Raw genomic sequence first — 16,147 nt, 5'->3', positions numbered from 1 at the left:
TCAGCACTTTTTCTATTAATTAAATCCTATCTTGACAATCGCCATTTTCAAATTCGCTTCGGCACAGCCTTCTCAAATATCGCAACAATTAATGCAGGAGTACCACAAGGTGGTATATTATCCCCTATATTATTTAATATTTTCGTTTCCGATCAACCCACGCTAGCTGACACTCTTGTAGCGGATTATGCAGACGACAAAGCCATTATGTCAATGCACGTAAACCCAGATATAGCTTCAGCTACTCTTCAACTCCATCTGGACCTAATGGCGGACTGGTACAAAAAAATGGAGGGTTAAAATAAATAGTACCAAATCAGTCCACATCACCTTCACATTAAAACTAGGACATTGTCCTAACGTTTCAATAAATAATACTCAAATCCCTACATCTGACACGGTCAAATATTTAGGTCTTCATCTCAACAAACGCTTAACATGGAATAATCACATAAAAACTAAAAGACTGTTACTAAATTCACGCTCCCGCATACTAAAATCACTTTATTCAAATCAATTTACAAATTTAAAAACAAAAATAATAATATATAAATCTCTTTTAAAACCTATTTGGACTTACGGACTCCAACTCTGGGAAGCAGCTAAAAAATCAAACACCAACAAAATTCAAACATTCCAAAATATAACACTCCACAAAATTACAAATGCCCCATATTTCGTTTCAAATGATACACTCCATAACGACCTTCATATAAAAACAATTAACGAAGAAGCCAAAACTTTTTACAATAAATTTCACCTCAAACTTTCGAATCACTACAATTACAATTACAATTACAATTACAACTACAATCATTACAAACGCAAAAAGTCACACGTACGGGCGTAATCACGGTGTAATACTAATTGCTACAAACGCAAAGTAACTATGCCCATAGATTAAATATATTTAAAATTTTAATTTTTAAATATATATAAGTATATTTAATTTATCCTATGACTGAGTAGTGCAGCTATCATTATCTTCGACTCCGATTAGATAATAATAACAATTCTATAGATTAAACTGACTGTATAACTATATAAAATAAACATCAACTATTAACGATTAGATTAGATTTTGTTTATAAAGAAAAAAGAATTGAATAGTATTGAAAATTATATGAAAGATTTTATTGAACAAAAATAAAACACAAAAATTAACCACCTTTGTGCGGGCCATAAAATATTGCTTCGCGGGACACATGCGGCCCGCGGGCCGCGGGTTGCCGACCCCTGCTTTATAGAACCGTTTTACTGCTTATTCTTGGCGGTATTGGTTATTTCAAACCAGTATATTACAGTACACAGAAATATTACATTTTTTTTTCTTGAAAATTTATTTTTTTAATTTATTGAATAAGTTGTTATCATCACGTTCACCACTCGGAACAGATTTCGACATCAACTACCAAATGACAGTTGTTTACCACTGTATATACGATAAACATATAATATACCAAACCCACTAAATTCAAAATATTTATGTAAATAATTTCAATCCAGGGTATGTATTTATCGAATACTTACTGAATAGAACGTAGTCAGAATTAATAAAGTGAATGCATTTAGCAATTAACTCAGATGTGTGATTTTAAATGAATTGAATGTTGTGTTACAAAACGTACACACCAATTTAATATAAAGTACTTAATTTGCATAACTTGCGCTGTTAATAAAATAAACCACACAAAAATATTCCCAGCTAACAATTTGTTACACCATTATAGGAATGGTTTTAAAATATTTAAAAAAGAAGAAACTCAACATTTTAAATCTTGAGAAAGTATAAATATTTGAGATAATTTATTATTCGGAATTCGAACCAAACAATGAACCACCGATACCACTGGTTTTCGCGTATTCAATTCTAGGATTAGAATTGTGTACGAAAATAATATGCTTAGTATTTACAAATATAACAGTTATAGGCAGATAACATGATGTACAATAACATAAAATAGTTAACTAAAAAATATTGTTTATGATGAGTAACTTAAACGAAACGCACTGATAAATGTTGCCAATAAACAACATGTAAAATGCGCTTTACGGTATCCAATGAAATATCAAATAAATATGTTTTGATAAAATACTTAAAACTAGCTGATAGACTATGTCCTTGGATTTCGGACCATAAATCATTTTTATTATAAATATTTACAATTAATTATAACAGTGGCAGGCTTATGACAGGGGCCAGAGAGGCCTTTTGTCTTCCTTACTTTTTATATTATAAAGCACAATAATTAACGATAATCGCTTGATTTAAATGTATAATACTACAATAATTTAGTATTATAACACTTATTAGAGCAACATCGTTGTAGCATATAAAAAAATCCACTTATCAAACCGTAGTTGCTTGTCAACGTGATTTTTATATTATTTTTCTGAGAATTTAATTTTATTATCTTATCAAAACCATGTTTGTTTAAGATTTCAATTGAGTTGTTTTGTATAAAAAAATAGTTTCAATCCTAGTTTACATATAATAAATTAAAAATGTTATATGATTTAATACAAATAATATATAGCTGGTATCTAGTGAAGTCCAGATTATAAACGATAATTGATACTAAGAAAAATATGAAAATATATAAGAAGAAATATTGGTTAATCTTCAAAAATTTATCAAATTAAATCGTTTTCGTGAATACAAAGTATTCTTGTAGCAATGAAATACAAATTATTGTATTAATTAAATAGGTACTGAATTATTTCTTTTTGTTTGTCAAGAAGAATAATATAAAAAATGTTTTATTCACTTTTATTTTTACAAATATTTAGTATAAGTAGTTTAATATGTATAATTTATTTTTTTATTTAATTTTATCTTATTATTACTTATCGTAAAACTTTTCGTCGTTTCAGTCTTTGAACTTGGTTCGAACGCGAAAAGATTAAATGCGTGTTATGCGTTTTGTACGCATGAATACGTGCAGACGGTCCGAGATTGTCCAGCAGTACGATTTATAATTTACGACGTCGTGTATAACAGACGAGTGTATTAATGGGTTTTTCGTCCCTCTCTTTCTTTAACCCTGCGAACGATAGGTGATGGTAATATTTCGCAGGCCTGCTCTGCGATGGCGGCAACAATGCACTGAATCTCCCTCACCGCGCCGGCGGTGTACGTTAGCAAGACTATTTGTCTATTCACTTTTTACGATCATCAAACCGTCTTCAAACCAGGCATGGCACTAGGATTTTTTTATGGGGGAGGGCAGAGTCGGAAAAATCATTTTTATACATGGTCTAAAGTTTTTTTTAACAAATACCGAGGTTATTTAAATAAAATATAAATATTTTCTCGTCCTTCTTATCATATAACATAATATAACTATTATTATTTTCGTGACATACAACCACAATTAGACGAAAATGAACAAATGGTAATAAATCATAAGTAAATAAGTAAAATAAATATATATAATTCAGAGTCTATCTAAAAACATGAAATATAAATCTTCGAAAACAACGAAGTATTTACATAAATTACAAATTTTCAAATAGTATATTTCATAAATTCTTTGATGTAGTTTTTTTAAAAATAATGTTTTATGAATATATCATACATATTTTTCAGGAGGTGCTGGTGAAGAGGCTGAATTGTTTTCTGGAGAGCTAGGCCCCCTTTGTCCCTCTTTGGCGCTATACCTGCTTCGAACGTAAATACATGAGGGGAGGGGACTTAGAATGTTCCAAGTTACTTGCTCAACCCATAATCGTCGGTTACCGTAGTACTATATATCTTGCGTAAGTGCGAGGTCATAATACAAAGAATAGACATTGATTAAAAGATAAAAATATGGTTTATCAACTAATGAAATAATAACACGCATGTGTCAAATATTTGAAACATATCCAACCAGAACAGAATACCACTTAATCAGAGAAGTTGTGTAGTTTGTTTACGCAAAGACCGACAAACTAATTGACGAGCACTGGCTACTGCAGGGAGTTCTGGAATTCGCTGATAAATTCATATGGTAAAGGCTTGGCGTCATGTACATGGTTAGGTTATACAGATCTAATACATGCTATTGTTTAGACTACAACAACAATATACCACATTATGTATGATTTATAAGAGTCATACGCCCGTTATTATTACATTAAAACATTTTCCTAGTTCTTTTCAATTACACCATAGATCAGCAACATAGTGTTAAATGACATAATTATACTACGCTTGTTATATATTTTATTATATTCTATTTGTACGTTAAAACTCCAGCGAGTCCTAATCTAAATGCATATTAATTCTTTTAGAAATTTTCAGGATAAAAAAGTTCTATTAGGACGCATTGAAAATATATTAAAATGCAAGCCTTGAGTTTACGAGGGGTAAATAATTAAATAGATTTATTTCCGACGTTTACTCGTATTACTTTCAAATAATTTTGTTTTTAAATAATTCATACCTATTCATTCAATTAAATTTGAATTTCTTCCAATAATGTCTACCCATCCACGGTTATTATTCGATTCACAATTTTTATTTGTCGATTAAACTTCAATATAATTTTCAGATTAGTATTTAAACATATTCAATTATACGTTAATAATATTATTTAAAATTATATTGTCCAGCTGATATATTTTAATTGAATTCTCATTTTTTGGATAAAAAACATTCAAAGTATTTTGATTACATATTAAACATAAACTGTTTTTAATCCAAATAGATCCATTAACGAGAGACGAACATGCTATTAAAATCAGGACCAGTTTTACGTGTCAAAATCCATTATTAAGCGTCCATTAATTCGCAAAATGATTAAATAAAAGCAAAAAAATTCACGCGTTAAATGATTAAAAAATATTTAACGTATATTACTTAATGACTAGGGTTCAGATATTTATCCACTTAATATGACTGTCATGTATATGCATTTTTACACTAAAAAATTACCAACATTTCGCATTCAAAATATGCACAAAAAAACATAAAATATGCAGAATAAAATGTATTTAACCCTTTGTACTCGTATTAAGTATTAAAAATATATTATAATTTATAATTAATAATAATTTATAAGTATGCATTTAATTTTTATAAGTTATTATTTTTATATTTTTTAATGTTATATATAATTTCATTTAAAATATAAGCGTTACACTTTGAACAAAAGTTTTTCCAATTTGATCAAACTTGATATTTGATATAACTAAAAATAATACTGAATTAAATTCATAGTTTTTTTTTGTCATTTTTCATGTTTGTGTGGCATATTATAGCACTTCTTTAAAGAATTATTAGATCATAAAATGTAGTGCATGTACCAGTATCAATTAGTGCTGTAGTGTGCCGCCGGTTACTCGACGGTGCCACAAAAATGTTAAATTACTAAATGTTGAGACTGGAGCAAATTTAATGAAATATAATTGTAAAGAATTATTTTTACGGTATTAATGGTAATTTATTTAACACAGAAAAATCAACAGTTACAATTATGATAATGACTGATATAAGCAGAGGTTCAGAGCTGCATTTCGCTAGCATGTAGGTACTTTTGCGATTTTTTTATTTTTGCAATATATGTTATTTTGCGGACGTATTTCTGATTTTTGCGGACAATTAGTTTTTTAGCAAATCCGAAAAAACGGCTGACATGCTGGTGAAATGTTGCAAAAATTTAAAAATCACTTACTTCACTTTTTAGTATTCCATCATTTTGCAGATAATATACGTTATTTCGTGACGTATTTCCGGTTTTTGTGTGCGAATAGATTTTTTGCAATTCAAAATAAAATAAATTACAAAGTACTCGACTTGATATGGTTTTTAAAAACTTTGACGTTTTAAAACAAGAACCATCGGGAGAAACAAATTTTGATGCAGATAGTTTAATAAAATCACGTAAACATTTTTATTTCATTTGAATACTTACTGTTTGGGAAAAATTCTCAATTCAATCGAGAGGATCAATATAATTTTACAAAAATCAAAACTAACAATTTGATGTAGCTGTCAAAAAATCTGCGAAGTCTCCTTAATATTTTACAAGACTTTCGAGAGCAATGTATATATGAGACTATCAGATTCAAAGAATAAAGCTGAAATATTAGGCATTTAGACAAAATTTTCAAAAGTCAGGTTACGAAAATAGAAACAGTTATACGGAGAAATTGAAGAAGATGAGTATTGTAATGTAAGTGAAGAAAATACATTTTTAATAACGATGAAAAATATTATTGATAATAATTTTATAGGACAAAGTCAAAAATTTAAATTAATGGAAAATATCGCTCAAGGTTTTTCATTTTTAGATCCAACAATAATTTATTCATGATCTATGGAAGATTTGATAATTTATTATTTACTAAACTATGTGTAATCTGTAAACAATAATTAATATGAAAAATGTAATATAAAAAGAAAAAAATTAGAATTTTTCATAATTTCATAAAAATATTTCAAATTTAAAACCCTAATTATTATGTTACAAGAAAAAAGTTTTAAAATAATGACAAAATGTTTTTTTTTTTTAAATTAAGAAATAAATAAATAACAATTTTTTAGTAACTTAAAGCTCTAAAAAAGCCAGTAACATAATAGTGGTAGAAGTTCGTCCTTTGTCGCTTCGTTTCTCGGACAATATAATGGTGATGAGTGAATAGCATTTTCTATTATGTGGTCATCCGACTTATGATAGTTTAGTTGTATGGTACTTTGCATTTGATAAATCATTGCATTCAGAAAAACGGTTCTGAGTAAAACTTAGTGGATATCATATTTATTATTATACCTAGTTTAGATTTTTAGAATAATCGAAATCTTTCGAAAAAATTATTAGAGACCTAGTTTTAAACGTATTGTATAATTTACAAATAATACTAGTAAAAATCCTTTTAAAATTTTGAATTATTAAATCGTAAAGAATTATATCCACCAAAACAATCACAATGTATATCTCTAACTATATTTTTAGTTTCATATAGATCGGCTGGACCAATTATTTTGTACATGCATTTAAGTGTGTAATTTGGTGTAAAACAAATAAATGCCATCAATATGCCATCTTTAAAAGCTTGGAAAAATAAACTGTGACTAACTATTTTCGATATTTTTTCATTACCGTTAGTAATACATATAAATATGATTATATTACATTTTCAGCTCTTAATAACCAAAGATTATAATTGTATGAAGGAAAAACTTACAAAAAACGAAAAATTTCCAATATTTTAAAAGTTCTATATATAATATTATGTATATATACTATAGTTATATTTAGCTCAAAATTGATTAAATGTTTTTGAAATTATTTAGTATGCGTGTGATGATTTTTAGTAGTAGATAAAAATTTCAAGTTTCTAGCACTATTATTTATGGAGTTATGGCCAAAAAACTAAAATAGATTTCACGAAAATCCAGAATACGGAATTTTCCCCGTTTTTTGTCAGTTTTTCGGTAGTTTCTCTCACGCTTGGAAAAACTATTGAGAAATTCGAAAAATGACCTCTCTAAAGTACCATTTTGGGATATTTTTCTATCTAAAGAGTTCTGGATGAAATTTTTGGTTTAGTATATCTACCCGAAAAAGTGTTACATAAAGAACTACATAAATAACTAAAAAAAAAAAATACAAATTTATAAAAACCAATATATTTTTCGTTTCACTCAGAATCTAAAATAATTTAGATTTATAATATTATTTTATACCTAACCTATTAAGAACTTTATACATTCACAATATTTATTAATTTCAGAATCATACAGTTAAAGATTTTGAAGATAATTTTTTACTCACCGGTAATGAAACGTTAAATAATATGACATTCAGAAAATGGGCACAATCAATATTATTAAAATGCGAAGAATTGATTGAAGATGGTGATCATGAAAATGCACAGTACATACTAGCCGTGATCCCTTTTATTCTGAAATCATTAGATTTATCATCCTTGTGATCAAACGTTATGTGTGAATCATTCAACTTTCTATACTAAAAAAATAAAGTAAGTGGTTTTTTAATTTTTTATAACATTTCACCAACATATCAACTGTTTTTTGGATTTGCTAAAAAACGAGTTGTCTGCAAAAATCAGAAATACGTCCGCAAAATTACGCAAATTATCTGCAAAATAACATATATTGCAAAAATAAAAAAATAGCAAAAGTACATGCTAGAGAAATGGAGCTGAGATTTTGCACTGGATACGTCTGAATTTGGTGCCGAATCGGAGCCCTTTTATATGTTAATAGGCATTTTTAATTGATTCAATTGCTTACAGTTATTATTTGATACATTTGATATTAATTATATTTTACAAAAACCGCGCCTATTTTTAATTTTTTCGGAATTGTCCTAAATTGCAAGTATACACTTTTTTTATTAGATTACGCTCGCGCGTGTACAATATGTGTTTTTGATAATTAATTTAATTAATAAAAATAAAACAAAATACAAGGTTGTTATTTTAATATGAAAATATGGTAATAAAATAATAGAAATAAAAATATGGCATTGTAAATTCTTATTATAACAATCCGCCGTTTTTTTTATAAGATTAGGTGTAGAGTCTACATTAGATATGGTTTTCTCAGTAATTTAAATATAGAAAAAAAGAGTTACAAGGTTGTTTTTATGTTATATAATAAATTCTAAGTTTAGTTAGTTTGTAATATATGATATATTACAGTGCTATAAAATCCATATTTGTTTAAATTTGAAATGTATTTCAATAAATAATAAATAAAAACCAAGTCCTTATTATTACAATTTAATTTATTTGTTTTTAAGTTTTAGGACTTGTATCTGCAATGCCATATAATACGTGTGTATGTATATGTTATGAAAATAATACCATGCAGAGACCGATAACTATTTCACTATACTCGCGGCGGTTGTCTTGATTTAGAAACGTGCCGGATGTTTTAAGTACACACACTCGTAAACTCTCTCTCTCTCTCTCTCTCTTACACACACACACACACACACACGCACGCACACACACACACACACACACACACATACAAACACAAACAAATACATTCACTTACACACTCGCGCTCCCGAAACTTAAATATTCACTTGACGTAATTTATCTAGAGGCGGACGATTTATGTCGACAACCAGCTCATTAACGGCTCGGCACGACCCATAAAGCTATCTGCACCATTCACGGGTTTAAATACGACGTGTTAAAACGTTTACGGTTTCCATGAATATATCGCGCACCACGTCTGGCCGTTCGGCTTCCTTCTCGTCCACGACGTAATGGTTAACACTGCCATTATGAATATTGTACCTACGCTTTTCGGCGGGCCAAGACGACTGGTGGAAGAGGAACAAGAAAAACAAGTCGTATTTTTCCCTCGTTTCTCCGTCTCGATAAATCACGTCTTGTTTTCGGGGTGTCATCAAGTGATATTTACGCGGCTGCAGCGACGACATTTTTATGATAATATATTATACGTTATAATTATTATTATTTCTCGCGATTCGGTGATAAGCGGTTATTGCTGTATTTATAGACAACGCAATCCCGTTTTTGCGGAGGCGACGAGGCACTCGGTTAGATCTCGACATTTCTATGCGCATTCCATTTGAATCGTTGTTTTATTATATTATTATTATTATTATTACGTATTTTTATTTTTACATCTGACCAAGTCGTTGAACGTTTTGGTACAGGTCAACATCATTACAAGTAATTCCTTAAGGTCGCATATTGTTTATTAATAATTATTATTCGTAAATAACACCATGTAAAAATTTGACAACTGTTGTAAATATTAATTAAAAATTAGTTTTATTATTAAATTTATTTTTTATTTTTATATTTCGACGAAAGGTAATTTTTAGTGTTTCAAGTTCAACGTGTATCAAACAGTTTTCGTGTAATCGAGTGGTGTTCGTAAAATGTAGAGGTGCTTATTTAACACGTGTTTAACAAAAACTGATAGACGGGTTTTTATTGAAACTGTTTGGTATATTAAAATTTAAATCCGTGTACCAATGTATGTGCGCACGCAAGTCCGTTCAATAAATGAAATGCAATTTCCAAGATCTACCCAGTGACCGTCACAAATTATTTAAAAAATACCATGGTCTCGACTTTCGATTAAACAAGTAAAAAAAAATAACGAAGATTGTAAATATTGTGTCTATCCAGAGTTGTTTATTAATGTTTTGGTTACTATGAATTAGCCAGAATATTTATTATTATAAATTTGAAAAAGTTTAGATTAAACTGCAATCCCTGAACAATAGTATATTATAATATATTCTGGCTAATATTATTGGTAAGAATATGCAAATTATATTTTATAGTAAGAATATACAATTTCGAACCTTTTAATAAAATATAAAAATACAAAAGTACTACGATGTCTACTAATTAACTACCTATATACAATATAACGTTTCTACACCACCTTAGGTTCCGTAGGCGCAACTAGGGGGGCGCAATAGGGGTTTTAGGACCCCCGAGTTCAAATGTAGCACTCCTGTTTTTTTTTCTTCAGATCTATATAATCTATAGTAATACCAGTTGAATACCATTAAATTTTACTTTCGACAATTTCAGCACTCTCAATATTTGAGCTCTAGTTGCGCCCATATTTGGTTCATAAAACAGATGAATTCCTATCGATAAGTAAAGAAGCATGAGCTAAAACACAAGATGTGGTTTTTTATTATGGTATCTTCAATCTAATCCACAATTAGGGGTCAACTGTTACAAAAAAAAAAAAAAACCCTTAGGTACAGTGGAAATAGTTGTATAAAAAACCAATAAGTAAATTTAAGTGGTCGCTAATTACTTCAAATTCACGTTTTCGTTCATCACACGTTCAACCCTGCTTTGACGAAGCAAATTTTTATTTTCAACTACCATAATGTAAAAGGTTTCCTTGATGTTCAGCTTCCTCATCCGCCTGTAAAAGCGCATATTTTTTATTTTGATATTGTGATCATAGAAAATACAGAAAACTGTCCTTACTTACTTTGGCCTTGTATCCGCAAGAAAGCAATGAACTTGACAAATATTATCGGTTGTTTTAATTCATGAATGGTATTTCGGTTCTTCCTTCCGTCGAACCACACACAACTGTTGAAGCGCTAAAACCGCAATCGTGTTCCCCTTCACCACACTTCTCACAACACATCTACTTGGACATAACTATTCGGGAGAAAAAATCGATGACACATACACATATTGTTGTAAAACGGTTGTTTTTATAATATTATTATTATGTGTGTACCGTGTCCGTTGTTTATGGGCCATACTAATTTTTCAAACCAGTTCTGTCCACGAACTATTCACACTATCAACTTATGTTAGTGTCGCCAATTCCTGATGCGCTGGGGGAAAAGGACGATTAACCTATCAATGTTCCCAATTGATGCGATCGACGGTCCTACTGTTGATTGTTTCGCATATAGAGATATCTACGTATAGCACACCACTAACCGTCGGTGAACGATATGCGGTCATTTCCAATGCGGATCACGTCTGACTGAGCCACATACTGGTCCTACGCGTCTGTCCGTATCGAATCTTCTATCCTTCTTATGGTAAATTGAAGTCACTCGAAGTATCCTTCGCAGAGACGTATTTTTAGGTGGACAAGGGGGTACCATCGCTTCGGGTGGCAAATTTTTTTTGAAATTCAGAGGCGGCAGCATTTATCTGTAACCATAAACCATCATCCATTTTTATTCGTTGATCAAAACATTATAATATTTTAATATTTTGCACAGTGACCACATGGCAATTTTTATTTTCATGATAATATTATAAAAAGTTTACCGCGTTAGTCCATAGGTAATACATAATATTATTATCTTTCTCGAAAACTCCTATGAAACGTGCGCAGTGGCGGCAATAAAACTTTACCTGGGACGGCAAAAACTCTAAGTATGTCTCTGCTCTTTCTTGCAGACTTCAACTCCGTTAGCGATAGTACCTAATTAACAATCGTTATCTTGAAGTCTTGAGCACACAAAACTGATGGAATTTCCAGCAACGTTGGTGTGTGAACACCTAACGTTCAGTAATTCTGTAACGTCACGAGATAACAACGAACGCCAATGATTTCTTGTGATGAATATTATCTTAAAACGTAATACTATTATTATTAAAGTGTATGATGGTATTCAGGGGCGCAATTTCAATGAAAAAAATGAGGGTTGCTGAAGCTCTTCTATCTTTTTCATGTTCCTTAATGGTTGTATACACCCGCAACCCGTACAGTTCGAAAGTTACTAAAATATTTGGTAAATATTTGATTGGGTAAAACATGATTGCGTACGTCCGTTATCGGCGATACATTTTTTAAGCTACACGATTCCGTACGATTTTACCTGATTTTTAACTACACAATGGTGTATGAAGTTTAAAGAGTTGATGCCAATTATTATACCAGTATTGGTGTCTACCCCTATACGAGTGAACTTGAAAAAGTATTATATATTATATATATATTTATACTATATTTTGTGTTTAACGTTTATATTAACTATGTTTATTGTTAATGATATCAAATATATCAGATGTTAATATCAAAACTTAAAAGAATTCAAAATAGTAGATATATTATTTTATTATTTTCTATTTTTTAGAACCTAAAATAATTCGTGTAATGCTTAGAGAAAATCAAATTAAAATTAACAATTATATTCTTACGTTTTACTGCATATAACGTTATTCGATATACACTTCTTCCAATCGGTTAGTATTTTATTCAGATTGATAGTGAAAACCTATACTTAAAACAGTTGGTATTTTTATTTTTATTTGTTTTTTTCGTTTTTATATTTTTTAATACAACTATTATTTAATTTTTTTAATTTCGCGCGCAAACCTCCTCGACGATCTAGCAACAGTAACTTACGACTTCCGGTGATGTAACTTCATCTAACGTTCTATCAAATACGTTTTTTACACGTTCCGCGTTTATGGATATATTTTCACACACGGACACCACTACCGCCGTCCCCAATACTGTAGTTGCTGCGTTTGTAAATAAAACACAATGTAACGTAACACTTACAGATACCGATACAATGTCAGGACTATTTGCAAACACTTATGGCTGAGGTCATTTCAAACACTTATTGTTTTACACGCGTGATTTCGCCATCATTATTAGCTTTATAATTTGTATGATTTACTCATTTTTCTATACCTAAATTTGACTAAAAATAAAGTTCAATGACAATTTACAATCTTGAATCAGTAACTGAGTTTAGCTAATGATTATAATTAATATCAGTGTCTCCCGAGGAGCTTTAAATGTAAAAATTCTAAACACCATAATTTTTCTATTGCATACAATAATTCCTCTCAAGTCGATGCAGCCATCATCGCAGCCGTTAGTCGCTAGTCGTATTTATCGTATTCCTTCGAGCTATCTGATGTGTCATGGGTGGACCCGGATCACTTCAGGAAGCTCAAGTGGCTGTGGGCCGTGTTCGTGCGCTGCCGGAAAGACGAGTTTCACCCGGACGTTTCGCCGCCGCCATTTATTGCGGAGCCTTCAAAGGAGTAAAATTCGAAAATAATATCAAGAAAAATATGAAGTTCCATTGCCAGACGAAGTGAGTTACTGTTGCCAGATAAAATTCTGACTTACCAATTTGTTTGCTTTTCAGGTAAAACCCTTTGAACATTTAAAATCTACGTCCACGGAATAAAAGCGTTGTAGTAAGCCCGCCGACACCTATGTCGTCTTGTTAACACCGTCCCCGCACACCGCATCCGGCGCACCCATTGAGGTACGTGTGCGATTTGAACTTGGAATTATTTCTGAAACCTATGAACAATAATTTTTTTACAAATCATTATTTGAACTTGGAATTATTTTAAAAAACAATAATTTGAACTTAGTTTAAGTTAAAACTGTTATTTTAATATTATTTTTACCTCGGTTATTTATTAAATAATTTCTATAAAATGATTTTGTTATTTGCAGTCAAAAGTTATCGAGATTAGCGATGGTGAAGAAATTTAATGTGGTCTCGACCAGCCTGGGCCGTTTGCTAATACATTTAAGTGTATATTTAGTTATACATTTATACATATTTTCCTTTATTGAAAAACCTTGAAAATGAAAATGAAGCAATGTCTAACCTACACATAAATCAATTAGATACGATTGACGGCAAATGGAAGGCAATAAAGGAAACCTTAAAAGAGGTTACAGATACGACCATAGGGAAACAAAATAAAAAAGTAAAGAAACCTTGGTTCAACACTTCTTGTGAAGAGGCACTTAACAGAAGGAAAGAAGCTAGACTACTATGGATCAATGACCCCACCAATAGAGAAAAAGAATCTACGTATAAAGAACGCCAAAAAGAGGCGAGTAATATTTTTAGATTCGAAAAACGTAAATACACGAAAGAGATACTGTGGGAAGCCGAGACCAACCATAGAGTTAACAAAACTCGTGAGCTGTATCAGAAGATTAATGCAATAGGGGTGAGTACAAAAAACATGAAAGATTCTTAAAAAATGAGGATGGCTCCATAATTACGGAACAAGACAAGATTATAGAAAAATGGAGAGAGTATTTTGACCAACTGCTTAACTGTGAGGACTCTCCTGAAACTTTCACATGGATATCATCTGACCCTAACGACAGTGAATGCCCTCCTCCTAGTAGGATAGAGGTAGTAAATCAATTAAATAGATTAAAAAACAATAAAACACCGGGAGAAGATGGAATTCAGGGAGAAATTCTAAAAAATTTGGATGAGGTAGCAATAAATAAAATACATGATATCATCGAAAATTTATGGTCTGAGGAGCAACTACCCAAAGACTGGGGTACAGCGTTGATCTGCCCGATTTTTAAAAAAGGAGACCCACAAAAATGCAGTAACTACAGAGGTATTGCTTTATTAGATACGGGATATAACGTCTTATCATATTGTCTACTTGATAGAGTAGTACCCAAGGCCGAAAATATAATAGGTGATTACCAGGGTGGGTTTAGGACCAATAGATCCACAACTGACCAAATGTTCATTCTAAGACAAATCATCCAAAAACATTTGGAATTTGACAAGGAGGTACACGTGTTATTTGTGGATTTCAGAAAAGCTTATGATTCTATACATAGAGAAAGCCTTTTAAACATTCTCAAAGATTTCAAATTCCCCAGGAAAATTATTAATCTCATTGGAGCCAGTTTCAAACATACAGATATACAGGTCAAGATAGGTAACGTAACATCGCAGCCAACTAGAGTAACGACAGGACTTCGGCAAGGGGATGCTTTGTCTCCAGTGCTGTTTTATTTAGTACTGGAGAGGGTAATACGTGAGATGAACATTTCGGAAGGAGTTATATTAGGACAGACCAGAATTGGAATACTAGCATATGCGGATGATATCGCTCTCCTTGGTGAAGATTTAGATATGATAAAAAAATTGGGAAGTAATCTAATAAATACGGCAAAAAAAGTGGGCCTAACCGTTAATGAGGAAAAAACAGAGTACCTTGTGGCTAGCCGAGGAAATAGAAATGGCGGTCTGGAACAATATATCAAAATTGAAGAACTCAAGTTCAAAAGAGTGTCTCAATTTAAGTATCTAGGGTCGATGATAACGGAGGATAACGACATCAAGACAGAGGTGTCAACAAGGATACAACTAGCGAATAGAGGATTTTATGGACTTGAAAAAGTCTTGAAATCGAAGGCCTTATCTAAAGCCCTAAAAATCAAAATGTACATGACTCTACTAAGACCAATTGTTCTTTACGGCTCAGAAACCTGGGCGCTGAGAAAAACAGAAGAATCAAGATTAATGATATTCGAGAGAAAAGTTCTACGGAAAATTTTTGGCCCCATATAAGATAGACAAACGAGGCAATGGAGAAAATTTCATAACGTGGAACTCCAAGGACTTTTCCAGAGGCCGAATATAGTTAGAGAGATCACCAAGCGGAAACTAAGTTGGGCAGGACATGCTTGGCGCAAATAGGGTACTTTAGTAAAATGGGTGATCGAAGAAGAGCCTAATGGAAAGAGACCAATAGGTAGACCTAAGTTAAGATGGGAAGATGGTGTGAAGAAAGAAGTGGAAAAGATAGAGCCTGGTGTCAAGTGGAGAGAAGTAGCGGAGGACAGGGATAGGTGGCAAAATTTAGTGTTTTCAGGATGGTCTTAAGGGCCGTAACTAAA

The 16,147-nt window shown here is 31.2% G+C and overlaps 1 long non-coding RNA gene across 2 annotated transcripts; it reads right to left on the bottom strand.

Annotated features, from left to right (window-relative positions):
• Positions 1-10,363: 10,363 nt before the first annotated feature.
• On the bottom strand, positions 10,364-11,703 carry LOC112681577. 2 transcript variants are annotated; one of them, XR_003148410.1, is made up of 4 exons: positions 11,219-11,703; positions 10,961-11,136; positions 10,778-10,891; positions 10,364-10,689 (listed from the first exon to the last, which is right to left on the bottom strand). It is a non-coding gene; the product is annotated as an uncharacterized LOC112681577 (long non-coding RNA). The 2 variants fall into 2 exon arrangements; XR_003148409.1 differs by having other exon boundaries at positions 10,364-10,891.
• Between the last annotated feature and the right edge of the window lie 4,444 nt (positions 11,704-16,147).

The sequence above is a fragment of the Sipha flava genome, unplaced genomic scaffold (genome assembly GCF_003268045.1).
Source record: "Sipha flava isolate LNK unplaced genomic scaffold, YSA_version1 192_pilon_pilon, whole genome shotgun sequence".
In the NCBI taxonomy this organism is placed as follows: Eukaryota; Metazoa; Arthropoda; class Insecta; order Hemiptera; family Aphididae; genus Sipha; species Sipha flava.
Note: the sequence above shows the minus strand (reverse complement) of the source record. Positions and strands in the feature narration are given on the sequence as shown.